This window comes from Aquarana catesbeiana, linkage group LG01 (assembly GCF_042186555.1).
Source record: "Aquarana catesbeiana isolate 2022-GZ linkage group LG01, ASM4218655v1, whole genome shotgun sequence".
Taxonomy (NCBI): domain Eukaryota; kingdom Metazoa; phylum Chordata; class Amphibia; order Anura; family Ranidae; genus Aquarana; species Aquarana catesbeiana.
This window is the reverse complement of record NC_133324.1, coordinates 205689650-205707254: the sequence shown is the minus strand read 5'-3', so window position 1 is coordinate 205707254 and position 17605 is coordinate 205689650. Positions and strand designations below refer to the sequence as shown.

Below are 17605 nucleotides of genomic sequence, written 5' to 3'. Positions count from 1 at the left end.
TCCACACTTCTTCTTGTCCTTACAAGCTGGAACAAGGAAAGCGATCATAATGTAATAACAGGACAGCGGATCTTGGTGAGAAATTTCCATTTTATTTTTTGGAGGAGCTGGGGAAGGACGTAACCAGTGTTGGGACATTTCCACTCCTTTCAGTACGTATGCCTTATGGCCTGAATCTGGGAAACTGGGAATGCACTGTGTAATATCATCTTTGAGCTGTGGGGTTCGGACTCCTATCTCTCCCCAATTTTCCCCCTCTTGATCCCCTCTTGATACCCCTTTGTCTTCCACCCTTCCCCTCACTACCTGTGTTTCAGCTGGACCTGAGGTGGACAGAGGACAGGGAATATAAAAAAATAAATAAAGGGATTGATACTAACATATTCCTCCATGCGATTGCCCTATATGACTGTGCCATCACAGCGTACCACTAAAGTGAGTCAGGCCGCTGCTGCTAAATTAAAGGAATTCTCACACGGGCAAACCCCCCCCAAAAATTAGACAACAGACCTAGCATGCTAGTATGCTATCTAAACCACAGTCTGGGGCTAACCTTCCTAGGAAGGGCCAGGTAACCCCTGTAATAGGGGTGAATACGCCCATAGGAAATCCATTAGCAGAGGGGATGGAGGAAGTTCATGGGCGAACAAAATTACTACCGTATATAGCAACCCCGGGGGAATCAGAACCACCACTAAAAGACATACTGCATGCAATTAACTCCTTTAAGTCTTCTATAAATGAAATGTCTTCCCAACTTAAAACTGTGCGGGAAGAACTGTCACTTGTGAGACATGATATGCAGAAAGTACGGGAAAGGACTACTGCTTTAGAGGGGAGGGTTAGCCTTTTGTAGGCTGATTTGAATCCCATGAAACGGGAGATGGGCATTATAAAGGAGCAAATGGCTAACTACCAGATAAAGCTTGATGAAATGGAGAACAGGATGCGTAGGAAGAACATTCGAATAATGGGACTCCCCGAATGCAGTGAGGGCCCGGACTCCATCACATTCCCGGAAAAATGGTTTAAGGACCCGTTTGGAGACCAGTCTTTCTCACCCCTTTTCGCATTAGAGAGAGCTCATAGGGTCCCTTCTAGACCCCCTCAACCGGGTGCCCCTCCTAGATTTCTCCTGGTAAAATTACTCTACTATAAGGACAAAGTGACTATTCTAAATAAAGCCAGAAAAATGAGTAATATTATGTATAATGGTAACCGGGTTTTCATGTACCCTGATTTTTCCCCTGAACTGCAAAAAAAGAGGGCCAAGTCTGGAGAGGTTAAGCGTAAATTGCAACAAATAAAAGTGAACTATGCTCTGTTATACCCAGCAAAATTACAGTTAAATGCTATGGGAGAGACTGAATTTTTTGACACCCCGGAGAGAGTCGAGGAGTGGATAGTATCCTATAAGAAGAGACTGTAGTAAAACTCGACTCTACTACCCTAGAATTCCATGAACATTATGATTTAGGCCTATGATTTGGTTTAAGCCACTGTAGGACAACTTGATTGTATTTTTTTCAGATTGCTATTATTATTATGTTTTAGGTTTTACTACACAAATACACACTAGGTTGAACAATTAGGAGAGTTAGGGGGGGGGGAACAATGAGTACACCATCCCCTGTCGTTAAGGGACATGGTGAAAAGTTCTCTCCATGTGTGTTTTTTGTTTTATGTTTAGTTTGTTTTGTTTGTCACCTCTGTGGTCGGCTTAGTTGTAATGGGGGGTTGGGTGGGGTAGGGAGGGTGGAAGGGAAAGGGAGGCAAGAGTATAACAAGTTAAGGATAAAAATGTTAATAACACTTAAGATCACTGGAATATGTAATGGTCACATTAAGATGCCCCTAAATAGGCCCAGCGGGCGGGTGAGATGGTGTGTGGGTGGTATAAGTGGTGTGTCTGGTACACCAGAATGTTTGGATTTACTCACAGATTTGAGATTAGGCAATGCGGAGTCACTAAATTAACACAAATATGGTATCGAACGACAAAAGATATGAATTTTATGGTTCATAGTAAGTTCATTTTCTGATGGCTAAAATTATGCGCTTTAACCACTTGCCGACCGCCTCACGCCTATATACGTGAGCAGGTCGGCACGGGCAGGCAAAATCACGTACCTAGTACATTGTGATGCCTTCCCGCGGGCGGGGGGTCCGATCGGACCCCCCCCCCGGTGCCCTGAGCGGTCGGCTCTTGTTCGCGGGCGATTGGAATCAAATGCTTCCTCTCCCTCTGTAATGTAAACAGAGGGAGAGGAAGTGATGTCATCTCTCCTGGAGCCGGTCTTTTTGATCCGACGCCGAGGAGAGAAGACATCCAAGTAAGTGCACCAACACCACACGCTCAGTAGAACACGCCAGGCACACTTTTCACCCCCCTGTCTCCCCCCGATCACCCCCCGATCACCCCCCTGTACCCACTGTCACTCTGACACCAATAGCAGTGTTTTTTTTTTTTTTTGCATTGGTGTCAGTTTGTCAGTTATAAGTGTTAGGGCAGTTAGGTTAGCCCCCTTTAGGTCTAGGGTACCCCCCCTTAGGTCCAGGGTACCCCCTAACCCCCCCTAATAAAAGTTAACCCCTTGATTACCCCCCGTCACCAGTGTCGCTAAGCGATCGTTTTTCTGATCGCTGTATTAGTGACACAGGTGACGCTAGTTTAGGGAGGTAAGTATATAGGTTCGCTGTCAGTGTTTTATAGCGACAGGGACCCCCATATACTACCTGCTAAAGGTTTTAACCCCCTGATTGCCCCCTAGTTAACCCTTTCACCAGCGATCACCGTATAAGTGTTACGGGTGACGCTGGTTAGATAGTTTGTTTTTTGTAGTTTATTATAGTTTATTACAGTTTATTATAGTTTTAGGGCACCCGCCGTTTATTACCTTATAAAGGTTTAACCCCCTAATTGCCCGGCGGTGATAGAAGTTAAGTTTTTAGGATCAGATAAGGTCTGCGTCGCCCCAGGCAGCGTCAGGTTAGCGCCAGTACCGCTAAAACCCACGCACGCAGCATACACCTCCCTTAGTGCTATAGTATCTGAACGGATCGATATCTGATCCGATCAGATCTATACTCCCCAGCAGTTTAGGGTTCCCTGAAACGCAGTGTTAGCGGGATCAGCCCAGATACCTGCTAGCACCTGCGTTTTGCTCCTCGGCCCAGCCCAGCCCAGCCCACCCAAGTGCAGTATCGATCGATTACTGACACTTACAAAACACTAAGCACACATAACTGCAGCGGTCGCAGAGTCAGGCCTGATCCCTGCGATCGCTAACAGTTTTTTGGTAGCGTTTTGAATCAGTCGCTGACAGTCGGGAGCTTTTTTGCCTGTGAGTCTCACTAGTGTACCCCTAAATTTAGAGGCCAAAATGGCAAATCGAAGGTACACTAGTGAAGAGGCCTACAGGATTCTGAGCATGACAGATAGTGAAGAGGAAGTCACTCATCTGTCAGATTCAGGCTCAGAATACGATCCTGTAGAGGACAGCAGCTCCATGACAGATAGCTCTGACGACGGAGTTGTGGTCCCTGCTAAGGTCAGGCGTACCAGACCCCGAACTTATGCTGTCCTTGAAGTGCAAGAACCGCAGGGCTCTCATATGGAGCAGAGAAGTACTAGTGCCGCTACTCCTTCTGGTGAACTGGCAAGCACCAGCGGCCTAGTACACCCTGGTCATACATCCAGCACTGCAGTATCACGTGGTGACGTGGCGAGTCCCATAAGTGCAGTTCAAGCTGGCGAGGTGGCAAGCACTAGTAGTGTCCCGCTGCCACCAAGAAGACGAACACAGGACCGTCGTGCCCATAGTGCCCTTCCTGCTGCATTGGCCAATCCGAATTGGGTACCCACCACTTCTGCAGCACCCGTACTTCCCCCTTTCACTGGCCAACCCGGAATTCAGGTGGAAACAGTTGACTTTACGCCACTGGATTTTTATTCGCTGTTTTTCACCGAAGATCTCTATAGATCTATTGTGGACCAAAGCAATTTATACGCTGGTCAATACATCGCCACTATGCCCCAGTCCACACTTGCCAGAGATTGGAGACCAATTACGGTCTCCGAATTTAAGATCTTTCTGGGCCTTTCCCTCCTCATGGGGTTGAATAAAAAGAGTGAGTTGCGGTCATATTGGTCCACTGACCCAATTTACCATTCACCCTTGTTCTCTGCTTCCATGGCCAGGGCACGATACGAGCAGATTTTGCGGTTCATGCACTTCAACGACAATGAACTCTGTCGTCCTCGTGGAGACCCTGAATACGATCGGCTCTACAAAATTCGGCCCCTCGTAAACCACTTCAACCAACGTTTTGCAGACTTGTTTACCCCCCATCAAGTTGTCTGCGTTGATGAGTCCCTGGTTACATTTTCTGGCCGCTTGTCATTCAAACAGTACCTTCCCAGCAAGCGTGCCAGATACGGGGTCAAGATGTATAAGCTCTGTGACAGGGCCACAGGCTATACATGTAGATTTATGGTTTACAAGGGAAAAGATAGTCACGTAGAGCCGACAAACTGCCCTGACTACATAGGAAGCGCTGGCAAGATAGTGTGGGACTTGGTGTCACCCTTATTCGGAAAGGGGTACCACTTGTACGTGGACAATTATTATACGAGCGTGCCACTTTTTAGCCACCTTTTTGATCATCAGATTGGAGCATGTGGCACCGTGCGACCTAATCGCCGGGGCTTTCCCCAGCGGCTTGTAGATTCCCGTCTTAGGCTGGGGGAAGAGAGCCTGCTTGAAGTATAATAATTTTCTCGCTATGAAGTGGAGGGATAAGAAGAATGTTTTCGTTCTCATCTCCCTTCATGCAGACACGATGGTCCAAATTCCTACGGCGACTGCTGTTGTGGAGAAACCCCTCTGTGTCCACGAATATAACCTTAATATGGGAGGGGTGGACCTCAACGACCAGTTGTTGGCGCCGTACCTAATTGCCCGTAAGGCCAGACGCTGGTACAAAAAAGTGTCTGTTTATTTATTTCAATTGGCTTTGCTGAATGCTTATGTGCTATACAGAGCTTCAGGACGGACTGGATCCTTCCTTAAATTCCAGGAAGAGATCGTCAGAGCCCTTCTGTATCCAGACGGTGCTCCACCTCACCATCCCCAACCAAATGCAGTAAGCCGGCTGCATGAGAGGCATTTTCTTTATGCCCTCCCGAGTACCCCTACCCAACGAACCCCCCAAAAAAGATGTCGTGTCTGCAGCAAGCGCGGATTTAGGCGTGACACCCGGTATTGTTGTCCCCTCTGTCCTGGCAATCCTGGTCTTTGCATTGGTGAATGTTTTGAACGCTACCACACACTAGTGGAGTATTAGCGTAGGGTACAGCACTGCACAGACTAGGCACACTTCCACAGGGTCTCCCAAGATGCTGTCGCATTTTGAGAGACCCAAACCTGGTACCAGTTAAAAAAGTTAAAGTTACAAAAAAAAGTGTAAAAAAAAACAAAAAAAAGTAAAAAAAAGAAAAAAACACAAAAAAAAAATAAAATAAAAAAACCAAAAATAGTTGTTGTTTTATTGTTCTCTCTCTATTCTCTCTCTATTGTTCTGCATTCTATACTGCAATGTTTTATTGTTATGTTTTTATCATGTTTGCTTTATAGGTATGCAATTTTTTTATACTTTGTTTTTTTTATTGTTAACCACCTTTGTGTTTTCAGGTACGCCATTCAGCTGCAGAGCGGATTTATTTATCTTGACAGCAACAGCGTTTGCTCCCACGATACATAAAGCCGTGACTCCAGCGCTGTCGGAGGTGATTTCACCACCACAGTTACATACTTCAGCATATATGCCGAAGCGTGGGGGCAGCAGTGGGTGGAGGAGCGATTTGCTCCTGCCTTTTGCGGGAGGATGCCCCCATGCTTCGGCATATATATTTTTTAGGTAGGCACAGGTTGCGTTAAATGTTTTATTTTTTACTATGTTTTTTTTGTATTTTGCTTTGCAGGTATGGTAAGTATTACTGTTATACTGTAATGTTACTTTGTTTTTTTGTTAACCATCATTTGCTTAGCAGGTACGCCATTCAGTTGCAGCACGGATTTATTTATCTTGACAGCAACAGCGTTTGCTCCCACGATACATAAAGCCGTGACTCCAGCGCTGTCGGAGGTGATTTCACCACCACAGTTACATACTTCAGCATATATGCCGAAGCGTGGGGGCAGCAGTGGGTGGAGGAGCGATTTGCTCCTGCCTTTTGCGGGAGGATGCCCCCATGCTTCGGCATATATATACGGTGCATGTATGCCCATCATTAGAAGTGGGTGGATGAAGGGAGGTATTCTAATGGTGGGCATACCCACCGATCAATATCTTTTTTTCGTTCAGCCCACAGGCTGCATGAAAAAAAAGTTTACAATGTATGCCCAACAAGGACCAGCAACGTACTGGTATGTTGCTGGACTTTGAGTGGTTATACCAGAATGATGCCTGCAGGTTTAGGTATCATCTTGGTATCATTCTTTTCAGCCAGTGGTCGGCTTTCTTGTAAAAGCAATCCTAGCGGCTAATTAGCCTCTAGACTGCTTTTACAAGCAGTGGGAGGGAATGCCCCCCCCCACACCGTCGTCCATGTTTTTCTCTGGCTCTCCTGTCCCAACAGGGAACTTGAGAATGCAGCCGGTGATTCAGCCAGCTGACCATAGAGCTGATCAGAGACCAGAATGGCTCCAAACTTCTCTATGGCCTAAGAAACTGGAAGCTACAAGCATTTCATGACTTAGATTTCGCCGGATGTAAACAGCGCCATTGGGAAATTGGGAAAGCATTTTATCACACCGATCTTGGTGTGGTCAGATGCTTTGAGGGCAGAGGAGAGATCTAGGGTCTAATAGACCCCAATTTTTTCTAAAAAGAGTACCTGTCACTACCTATTGCTATCATGGGGGATATTTACATTCCCTGAGATAACAATAAAAATGATAAAAAAAAATAAAAATGAAAGGAACAGTTTAAAAATAAGATAAAAAAGCAAAAAAAATAATAAAAAAAAAAAAAAAAAAAAAAAGCACCCCTGCCCCCCCCTGCTCTCGCACAAAGGCGAACGCAAGCGTCGGTCTGGCGTCAAATGTAAACAGCAATTGCACCATGCATGTGAGGTATCACCGCGAAGGTCAGATCGAGGGCAGTAATTTTAGCAGTAGACCTCCTCTGTAAATCTAAAGTGGTAACCTGTAAAGGCTTTTAAAGGCTTTTAAAAATGTATTTAGTTTGTTGCCACTGCACGTTTGTGCGCAATTTTAAAGCATGTCATGTTTGGTATCCATGTACTCGGCCTAAGATCATCTTTTTTATTTCATCAAACATTTTGACAAAATAGTGTGTTTTAGTGTATTAAAATTTAAAAAAGTGTGTTTTTTCCCCAAAAAATGCGTTTGAAAAATCGCTGCGCAAATACTGTGTGAAAAAAAAAAATTAAACACCCACCATTTTAATCTGTAGGGCATTTGCTTTAAAAAAATATATAATGTTTGGGGGTTCAAAGTAATTTTTTTGCAAAAAAAAATAATTTTTTCATGTAAACAATAAGTGTCAGAAAGGGCTTTGTCTTCAAGTGGTTAGAAGAGTGGTCGATGTGTGACATAAGCTTCTAAATGTTGTGCATAAAATGCCAGGACAGTTCAAAACCCCCCCAAATGACCCCATTTTGGAAAGTAGACACCCCAAGCTATTTGCTGAGAGGCATGTCGAGTCCATTGAATATTTTATATTGTGACACAAGTTGCGGGAAAAAGACAAATTTTTTTTTTTTTTTGCACAAAGTTGTCACTAAATGATATATTGCTCAAACATGCCATGGGAATATGTGAAATTACACCCCAAAATACATTCTGTTGCTTCTCCTGAGTACGGGGATACCACATGTGTGAGACTTTTTGGGAGCCTAGCCGCGTACGGGACCCCGAAAACCAAGCCCCGCCTTCAGGCTTTCTAAGGGCGTAAATTTTTGATTTCACTCTTCACTGCCTATCACAGTTTCGGAGGCCATGGAATGCCCAGATGGCACAACCCCCCCCCAAATGACCCCATTTTGGAAAATAGACACCCAAAGCTATTTGCTGAGAGGTATAGTGAGTATTTTGCAGACCTCACTTTTTGTCACAAAGTTTTGAAAATTGAAAAAAGAAAAAAAAATACGTTTTTCTTGCCTTTCTTCATTTTCAAAAACAAATGAGAGCTGCAAAATACTCACCATGCCTCTCAGCAAATAGCTTGGGGTGTCTACTTTCCAAAATGGGGTCATTTGGGGGGGTTTTGTGCCATCTTGGCATTTTATGGCCTTCAAAAGTGTGATAGGTAGTGAGGAGTAAAATCAAAAATGTATGCCCTTAGAAATCCTGAAGGCGGTGCTTGGTTTTCGGGGCCCCGTACGCGGCTAGGCTCCCAAAAAGTCCCACACATGTGGTATCCCCGTACTCAGGAGAAGCAGCAGAATATATTTTGGGGTGTAATTCCACATATGCCCATGGCATGTTTGAACAATATATCATTTAGTGACAACTTTGTGCAAAAAAAAAAAAAAAAAAAAAAAAAATTGTCACTTTCCCGCAACTTGTGTCAAAATATAAAATATTAAATGGACTCAACATGCCTCTCAGCAAATAGCTTGGGGTGTCTACTTTCCAAAATGGGGTCAATTGGGGGGGGGTTTGTGCCATCTGGGCATTTTATGGCCTTCAAAAATGTGATAGGTAGTGGGGAGTGAAATTACAACTTTACGCCCTTAGAAATCCTGAAGGCGGTGCTGGGTTTTCGGGGCCCCGTACGCAGCTAGGCTCCCAAAAAGTCCCACACATGTGGTATCCCCGTACTCAGGAGAATCAGCAGAATGTATTTTGGGGTGCAATTCCACATATGCCCATGGCCTGTGTGAGCAATATATCATTTAGTGACAACTTTGTGCAAAAAAAAAAAAAAAATTGTCACTTTCCAGCAACTTGTGTCAAAATATAAAATATTCCATGGACTCAACATGCCTCTCAGCAAATAGCTTGTGGTGTCTACTTTCCAAAATGGGGTCATTTGGGGGGGTTTTGTGCCATCTTGGCATTTTATGGCCTTCAAAACTCTGATAGGTAGTGAGGAGTGAAATGAAAAATTTATGCCCTTAGAAATCCTAAAGGCGGTGATTGGTTTTCGGGGCCCCGTACGCGGCTAGGCTCCCAAAAAGTCCCACACATGTGGTATCCCCATACTCAGGAGAAGCAGCTAAATGTATTTTGGGGTACAATTCCACATATGCCCATGGCCTGTGTGAGCAATATATCATTTAGTGACAACTTTGTGCAAAAAAAAAAAAAATTGTCACATTCCCACAACTTGTGTCAAAAAATAAAATATTCCATGGACTCAACATACCTCTCAGCAAATAGCTTGGGGTGTCTACTTTCCAAAATGGGGTCATTTGGGGGTGTTTTGTGCCATCTTGGCATTTTATGGCCTTCAAAACTGTGATAGGTAGTGAGGAGTGTAATCAAAAATCTATGCCCTTAGAAATCCTGAAGGCGGTGCTTGGTTTTCGGGGCCCCATACGCGGCTAGGCTCCCAAAAAGTCCCACACATGTGGTATCCCCGTACTCAGGAGAAGCAGCTGAATGTATTTTGGGGTGCAATTCCACATATGCCCATGGCCTGTGTGAGCAATATATCATTTAGTGACAACTTTTTGTAAATTTTTTTTTTTTTTTTTGTCATTATTCAATCACCTGGGACAAAAAAAATAAATATTCAATGGGTTCAACATGCCTCTCAGCAATTTCCTTGGGGTGTCTACTTTCCAAAATGGGGTCATTTGGGGGGGTTTTGTACTGCCCTGCCATTTTAGCACCTCAAGAAATGACATAGGCAGTCATAAACTAAAAGCTGTGTAAATTCCAGAAAATGTACCCTAGTTTGTAGGCGCTATAACTTTTGCGCAAACCAATAAATATACGCTTATTGACTTTTTTTTTACCAAAGACATGTGGCCGAATACATTTTGGTCTAAATGTATGACTAAAATTGAGTTTATTGGATTTTTTTTATAACAAAAAGTAGAAAATATCATTTTTTTTCAAAATTTTCGGTCTTTTTCCGTTTATAGCGCAAAAAATAAAAATGGCAGAGGTGATCAAATACCATCAAAAGAAAGCTCTATTTGTGGGAAGAAAAGGACGCAAATTTCGTTTGGGTACACCATTGCATGACCGCACAATTAGCAGTTAAAGCGACGCAGTGCCAAATTGTAAAAAGTGCTCTGGTCAGGAAGGGGGTAAATCCTTCCGGGGCTGAAGTGGTTAAAAAACTCACTTTGTGTTCATGGAATGTCCGGGGAATGGGTGATCCAGAGAAAAAGGCAGCAGTTCTCCTTATAGCAAAAACATATGAAGCAGCTATTTTATGCTTACAGGAAACACACCTCACCAAGGCCTCTGCCCCTCAACTGAAATGGCGAGACTATAACACACAATATCACTCAGTCCATACCTCTTACTCTAGAGTGGTAAGCATTTTTATTAAAAATGAGTTGGCTTTCTCTCTCATACAGTCTAAAATAGATGAGCTAGGAAGATATGTTTTCCTGTATTGCAGAATTGGAAATAGACCCTGCGTACTGGCAAATGTTTATCCCCCCCCCCCTTTGATATCTCGATTCTCTGCAGGCTCATTGATTTATCCTGGATAAGCCCGGGGTGCCGGTGGTAGCAATGGGGGATTTTTACATGGTAACAGACTATACGCTGGATAGCTTTCCTCCCATGACACAAACTGGCAACATAGTGGATACCCGGTTAAATAAATTTTTGAAAGAAACTGGACTGAGGGATATCTGGAGAGCTCGGAACCCGGAGATCTGACAATATTCATGTTTCTCCAAGACGCATTCCACGCTCTCCAGGATTGACTTAATCTTGGGGAATGAGGAAATGATGCCCTTGATAAAAAATGTAAATTAGAAACCAAGGGGCTTGTCGGACCATTCCCCGGTGACAGCAATATTAAAGTTGGGGGAATGTAATAAAAAAGGAGAGTGGAATATAAGCCCCTTTTGGATCGAACTAATGGGAGATCTAAATGAAATTTTACTCCCCCTGCGAGAATTTATTGATTTGAATCAGGGGACTGCCCCAGAGGGAATAGTATGGGACACTATGAAGGCTTAATGATTCTACAGATTTCAAAAATTAAAAAACAGACAAAGGACTGGGAGAGATTAATGGGAGAGAAGGTAACCAACCATACATCTAGCAGAAGAACAATATATTAACAAACCGACTTATGAAACACTTAGGAACTGGATTGAGAAGCAAAATAACTACTGGTTAGTGACTCTCCGGAAGACAGAGAACAAGTACCTTTTCCAGAGACAAGTGGCTTTCGGAGAGGGGGAAACCGTGGGACGCATTGTTGGCGCAACTGGTCAGGGCAAACTCTCCCACTTCTGTAGTGCCCACGATTACTGCAGAAGATGGAAGAGTGACTTCCCATACCCCAGAAATAGCGAGCAAATTTAAAGAATATTATGAGGATCTGTATAGATCTCGCCAAGACGGGATGAAGGATGGAATGGAGAGTTTCTTCAAGAACCTGAATCTTCCCTCCCTCATAGAGCTGAGCTGGATTGCCCCATCACATTGGAGGAGCTTCAGCAGATCATTAATGAGATGGCGAACCAGAAATCCCTGGGCCCAGATGGCCTCCCAGCCGAAATATATCGGCACTATGGGGAGGTCTTGCTCCCGAGCTGTTGAGGGTACTGAACTTCTCAATGGCAAAGGGTGCTCTCCCCCCATCAATGATGGACTCCACCATAATTACCATACATGAGGGTAAAGACCCACTCGATGTGTCTTCATATAGGCCTATTGCGCTCTTGAATACAGACATGAAAATTTTTGCAAAGGCCTTAGTGGCTCGGCTGAATAAAGTCAGATCGAAACTCATTCACCCCGACCAATCGGACTTTATACCCGGAAGAACAACCAGTATAAGTATAAGGCACCTTTATTTAAATTTACAGGTTCCAATGGACGGGGGTGGAGAGAGGGCTATTCTCTCGCTAGATGCTGCCAAGGCCTTTGATTGCTTAGAATGACAATACCTTTGGAGGGCCATGGAAGCAGTCCAGCTTGGACCGGGTTGTCCCCTGTCTCGTCCCCCTCCCCAAGATTGTCCCCTCTCCCCAAGGTTGTCCCCTGTCTCCCCTCCTCTTTGCCATTGCAGTTGAGCCTCTGGCTACCGCTCTCAGAGCTCTAAGCGGGTGAGGGGTTTTGGAAGAGGTGACAAACTCGCATTATATGCGGATGATTTATTGCCGTTTCTGGGAGATACACAGGACTCACCTAGGGAAGCTATGAAGATTATTAATAACGTTGGTCAAATCTCTGGGTTAAAGATAAACTGGGCAAAATCTTGTTTGTTACCTGCAGACCAGCTGCGCGACCCCCTATCTGAGGAAGTGGCCCAGATCCCAGTGGTGAACAAATTTAAGTACTTAGGCATAAATATAACCAGAGACCCTCAATGTTACACATCAGATAACATCATCCTGTTATTGGCCAAATTTAGAGACAAAATAAAAGTCTGGAAAAGTCTGCCAATTTCCGTGGCTGGTCGCTGTAATCTAATTAAAATGATCTGGAGGCTGCAACTCCTATATGTACTACATAATTCTCCAATATGGTTGTACAAAAAGTGGTTTCAAAAGATTGATAGGTTGTTCAGGGAATTGATCTGGAAGGGTGGCCCTGTAAGAATTCGGTTAAGCACTCTACAGCTTCAGCAACAGGAGGGAGGAGTGGCAATTCCACACCCGTTTTGTTATTTCTTGGCGTCACAACTCCAGCATATTCGGTGTTGTAATCTAGTAGACCAAGAATTAAGAAGAAAGATAATTGAAGCCCTGGAGGCAGGATCTTTCCCCCCGGGACTACCTACCCTAAACCTTATAATGAAAGTATGGGATACAGCAAAAACAATCTTGAAGTATAGTGGCCTTACAGAATATACCCCATTGTGGGAGAATGAAAGGTCCATGCAATATGCAGGACCAACATGGGAGAGCCAAAGGGGAATGTATGTTCCCTGTTCTGTATTTCAGGATGGCAATTGGTGGGCAGCAGCCTCCGCAGGGTAGCAACAAGCAGCTGATTGGTGCAATCTGGCGGGCCCCTTAAGCCCGCGAATTTCGGAGGTGATAAAAGAGGGCCGTCCGGCCGTTACCGCCAGACCGTGTGGAGCAGGACCGGGACTCACACCGCAGCGTCAAGGATGGACCATTCGCTTGTGGGAAGAGAGAGCCTTCTTCGTCGCCTAATTGAGAAGGCGGAGAGTGCCGGAGGGGAGGAGTGGCTCCTTCACTGCCTGGAGGCTGGTCAGCCCGAAGCTCCGCCCGAGCCGTCTTTTAGCACAGCCCAGGAGAAAATGGAGGAGTCCGCAGCAGACATGCGCAGTCCGCGCCGACAGCCGAAGAGGGCAAAGAAGAAAGCCAGAGAAGAGGCTTTACAGTGCCATGCCGGCAGAGGGCGAGCCCGCAGTGCCCCCTATACGAAGACCCCCCCACGTCAGGAAAGAGCTCAGCCAGCTGTTGCAACAAGCAATGAGCAGACAAGGAGTCTGCCTATGGGTGAGACTCGCACTTTTAGTAATGTCACTGATATAAATAGTTTGGCTGATACGTTAGCTAGTATTGTGAGAGAGATTAAAGGGGCACACACAGTTGGTGCAAATGTTGGTACAGCATTAGGTGCACAGTGCTCTGGTGCTTTGCATGTCACTGCTAATGATGCTTTACAAGGGGCACAGCTATCTGGTGCTATGAATACAAATGATGGTATGTCACAGCATAGTCTGGATGATGTCAGCCCTGTATGGCGCAATTTGTCAGAGGTGCCCTTTGCTACCAATACAAGTGCACCAGTGCAAAAACCTTTTCAAATACCTCATTCTATTAACCCTTCTCAGCGCGCCATCCACCCTGTAGTGGCGGAGTCCTCCTTTAAGATCCCTATGCCGTGTGAAATTTCACCGTTAGGTTTTCATTTGCCTGACGCTGTTAAAGGGAAGATTTGGAGGGGGGAATTTGTAGATTTATTGTCACTATTGCCCGCTTCCAAAGATTTCGTACCTAAATTTGAAAGGAAGGCAGAGGACCGCTCTGAGGAAGATAGGAGACGTTCTGTGCCCAAAACTTTTCAAAATTGGTTGCAAGCTTTCTGCATTTATGCAACGGTGCTGGGCGAACAATCCCCAGATAAATGTTCAGGCTTATTTCAGCACGTGGACATAATTGCGGAAGCTTTTCGTCATTTTGGTGGTACCTCATGGTTTACCTATGATGAAAATTTCAGACAGAAATTGGCGGTTCATCCATCTTTAAAATGGGGTTGTAAGGATGTCGGCTTATGGCTGAACCTAATGCTGCCGCAGAAGCCCTCATTTACACCTCGAACGTTTCCCCCACAGAATGCCTTTCGCAAAGGGTTCTGTTTCGCTTTTAATGAAGGGCAGTGTAAATTCCTGTCAAACTGTAGGTATAAACACGAGTGCACCTATTGCAATGGGGCCCACCCAGCGAATAGGTGCTTTCGGAAGTCATCAGCAACTTCCCTCCCATCCTTATCCAGGGACACTGGTGGCAAAAGCCATGACTCCAGTGAGTTTGTTAAGAATGCAACCGTGGTTAGATCTCTACCCAGATCGTACGATGGCACGGCTCCTAATTGACGGTTTCCAGGTTGGTTTCTTGGTTCCCTCATTTTCTGGGCCGGGTTGCGTTTTTGTAAAGAACTTACTGTCTGCTAGGAGGCACCCTGTCATTGTTCAAGAAAAAATAGATAAAGAAGTTAGTGAAGGCCGGGTAGCTGGCCCTTTCCGCAGTCCACCATTTTCTAATTTCCGTCTTTCTCCTTTGGGCATTGTCCCCAAGAAGGAGCAGGGTACTTTCAGACTTATCCACCATTTGTCCTTCCCAGCTGGCAATTCACTTAATGACGAGGTTTCAGAAACCCTTGCCCCTGTTTCTTACTCCTCTTTTGATGAAGCTCTAATGCTTTTGAGGCGTTTTGGACAGGGGGCGTTGTTAGCTAAGGCAGACATCAAATCTGCTTTCCGTCTGCTACCCGTGCACCCGCAAGGTTTCAATTCCCTGGGTTTTCATTTCCAAAACAAGTTTTATTTTGACAAATGCTTGCCCATGGGCTTCTCCTTATCATGTTTTTATTTTGAGGCTTTCGCTACATTTTTACATTGGGTTTTGTCGGAAGGTGCCCCTAATGGGGGGCTGCTACATTACTTAGATGATTTCCTTTTTATTGGCCCAAAGGACTCACAGTTATGTCTTGAATCATTGAACTCTTTCTTTGATATCTGTGATTCCTTTGGGATTCCAATTGCGCATGAGAAAACTTTATTTCCGTCAACTACTATTGAATTCCTGGGGATTATCATAGACTCATCACTGATGGAGTTTAGGCTACCCAGAGAAAAGTTGTTCCATATGAGAGCAATGATCTCGTTGTTTTTATCCAAACGAAAGGTTTTGTTGAAAGAGGCTCAATCCCTATTAGGTCTTTTCGCGTTTGCAGCTCGGGTCATTCCTATTGCCAGAATTTTTTCTAGGCGCTTTGCTTTGGCTACGAGGGGTTTGAAGAATCCTTACTCTCATGTTTGCATTTCTGCAAATGTCAAAGAAGACTTAAGAATATGGGATTCTTTCCTTTGTAATTTTAATGGGTCTACGGCCTGGCAGCATCCCTTTATAGACAGTTTTAAGCTGAATTTCTTTACAGATGCCGCTGGTTCATCCGGATTTGGAGCCTTCCTGAATGGCCTCTGGTGTGCCGCCGAATGGCATTCCAGTTGGCGGCTTCCAGAAATTCTGCATAATATAGTCCTCCTCGAGTTGTTTCCTGTGGTAGTTTCTGTGGTAATTTGGAAAGATAAGTTCATGAATCGCAGGGTAATGGTTCATACAGATAACAAAGGCGTACTTTTTGCTATCAACACATTGTCATCCAAGTCAGAGCCAGTTATCAAACTCTTACGTTTTTTAGTTTTGCACTGTATGCGTTTCAATATCTGGTTGAAAGCTCGCCACATTGCAGGTATAGATAATACAATAGCTGATGCTCTTTCTCGTTTGCAGTTTCACAGATTCCGGGAGTTGGTTCCATCAGCGGATCGACACGGCACCCCTTGCCCAGATGGCTCTGGGGCTTGATTTGGGACTGATAACTGCTCATCTCCAGAATTCGGTAGCACAGAAGACATGGCAAGACTATAACCTAGCCTGGTCCAGATGGTGCTCTTTTTGCTCTGACATGGTGGTGGATGTTTTAGACGTTAATGATTATATCGCTTTGGCTTTTGTGTCATACCTGATGCAGGCCCGGCTCGGCCCTGCCTCAGTTAGTAAGATTTTAGCCGGGGTTTCCTTTTTTCTTAAATTTTCTGGCAGACCTGCCTTGACCTCTTTTTTCTCGGTCAGTCAGATCCTTAAAGGATTTCGGAAGTCCTCACCTACAAAGGATGCTAGGCGCCCTATTTCAGTTTCTTTATTAATCAGACTAATGTCAGTTTTAGAGGATGTTTGTTTTTCTAGTTTTGAACTCCTGCTTTTCAGGGCAGCATTTTCGGTGACCCTTTTCGGTGCCCTGCGGGTGGGTGAGTTTACGGCTCCAAACAAATCATCTTCTTCTTTTCTGTTGTTCTCTCATGTGTCCATGCAACCGGACGGTTTACGGCTTTTTCTTTGCAGGTCCAAAACTTTTGGGTTGGGTAATGGTAAGTGGTTATCTCTGGCCTCCTCTCCCAACCTGTTGCTATGCCCTGTCGCCCACATGGCCAATTATATAGCGATTAGACCCTGCTTTGACGGTTCTTTCTTTATCCATCAGGACTTGTCTCCTTTGACCAGATATCAGTTTTCTGCTGTGCTTTCCTCATGCATTAAGCGCCTTAATCTAGCAGGTTTGAATTTCTCATCACACTCCTTTAGAATCGGGGCTGCCACTATGGCTAACCTATTGGGTTTCCCTCCTGAAAGTCAAAAGAGGGTTGGCAGATGGGTTAGTAATAGGTATAAGCTTTATGTTCGCCCTGAATTGTTAATTGTCTGATTTTTATTTTTCAGATCCTCCTAAATACATTATTTGGATTGTAGGCCACTCCTACGTTTATTGGGCTGAAAGGCTGGCTGCATCCAGGAGCTATTCCAGCAATTTAGGTCTGGACTTTAACAAATTTAAGATTTTGTGGTCTGGTGTTAGGGGTCTGAGATGGCGTAATCTTAGAGACTATTTACTATATTTATCTTCTATTTGGCCCGCCCCGGTAGTTTTGGTTATTCATTTGGGAGCGAACGATATTGGCAAGGTTAGGACGTGGGAATTGCTTTGCGAGATGAAAAACGATTTTTGTGCCATCAAGCTGCTATTTCCTCGTTCTATTTTGGCCTTTTCTGAAATGGTCCCTAGGCTCCTTTGGTCCCCCTGGGGTAATTTCTTTTATGTGGATAAAATTAGGAGACGTTTGAATAGGACCATTCATAATTTCCTTGCATCATCTGGGAGTTTGTCCTTCCGCCACT

At 44.7% G+C, this 17605-nt stretch overlaps 1 protein-coding gene across 6 annotated transcripts in view; it reads right to left on the bottom strand.

Annotated features, from left to right (window-relative positions):
• The window catches only part of SNCAIP (synuclein alpha interacting protein), a 364007-nt gene that overhangs the window by 76100 nt on the left and 270302 nt on the right, over window positions 1–17605 (bottom strand). The window lies entirely within an intron of this gene.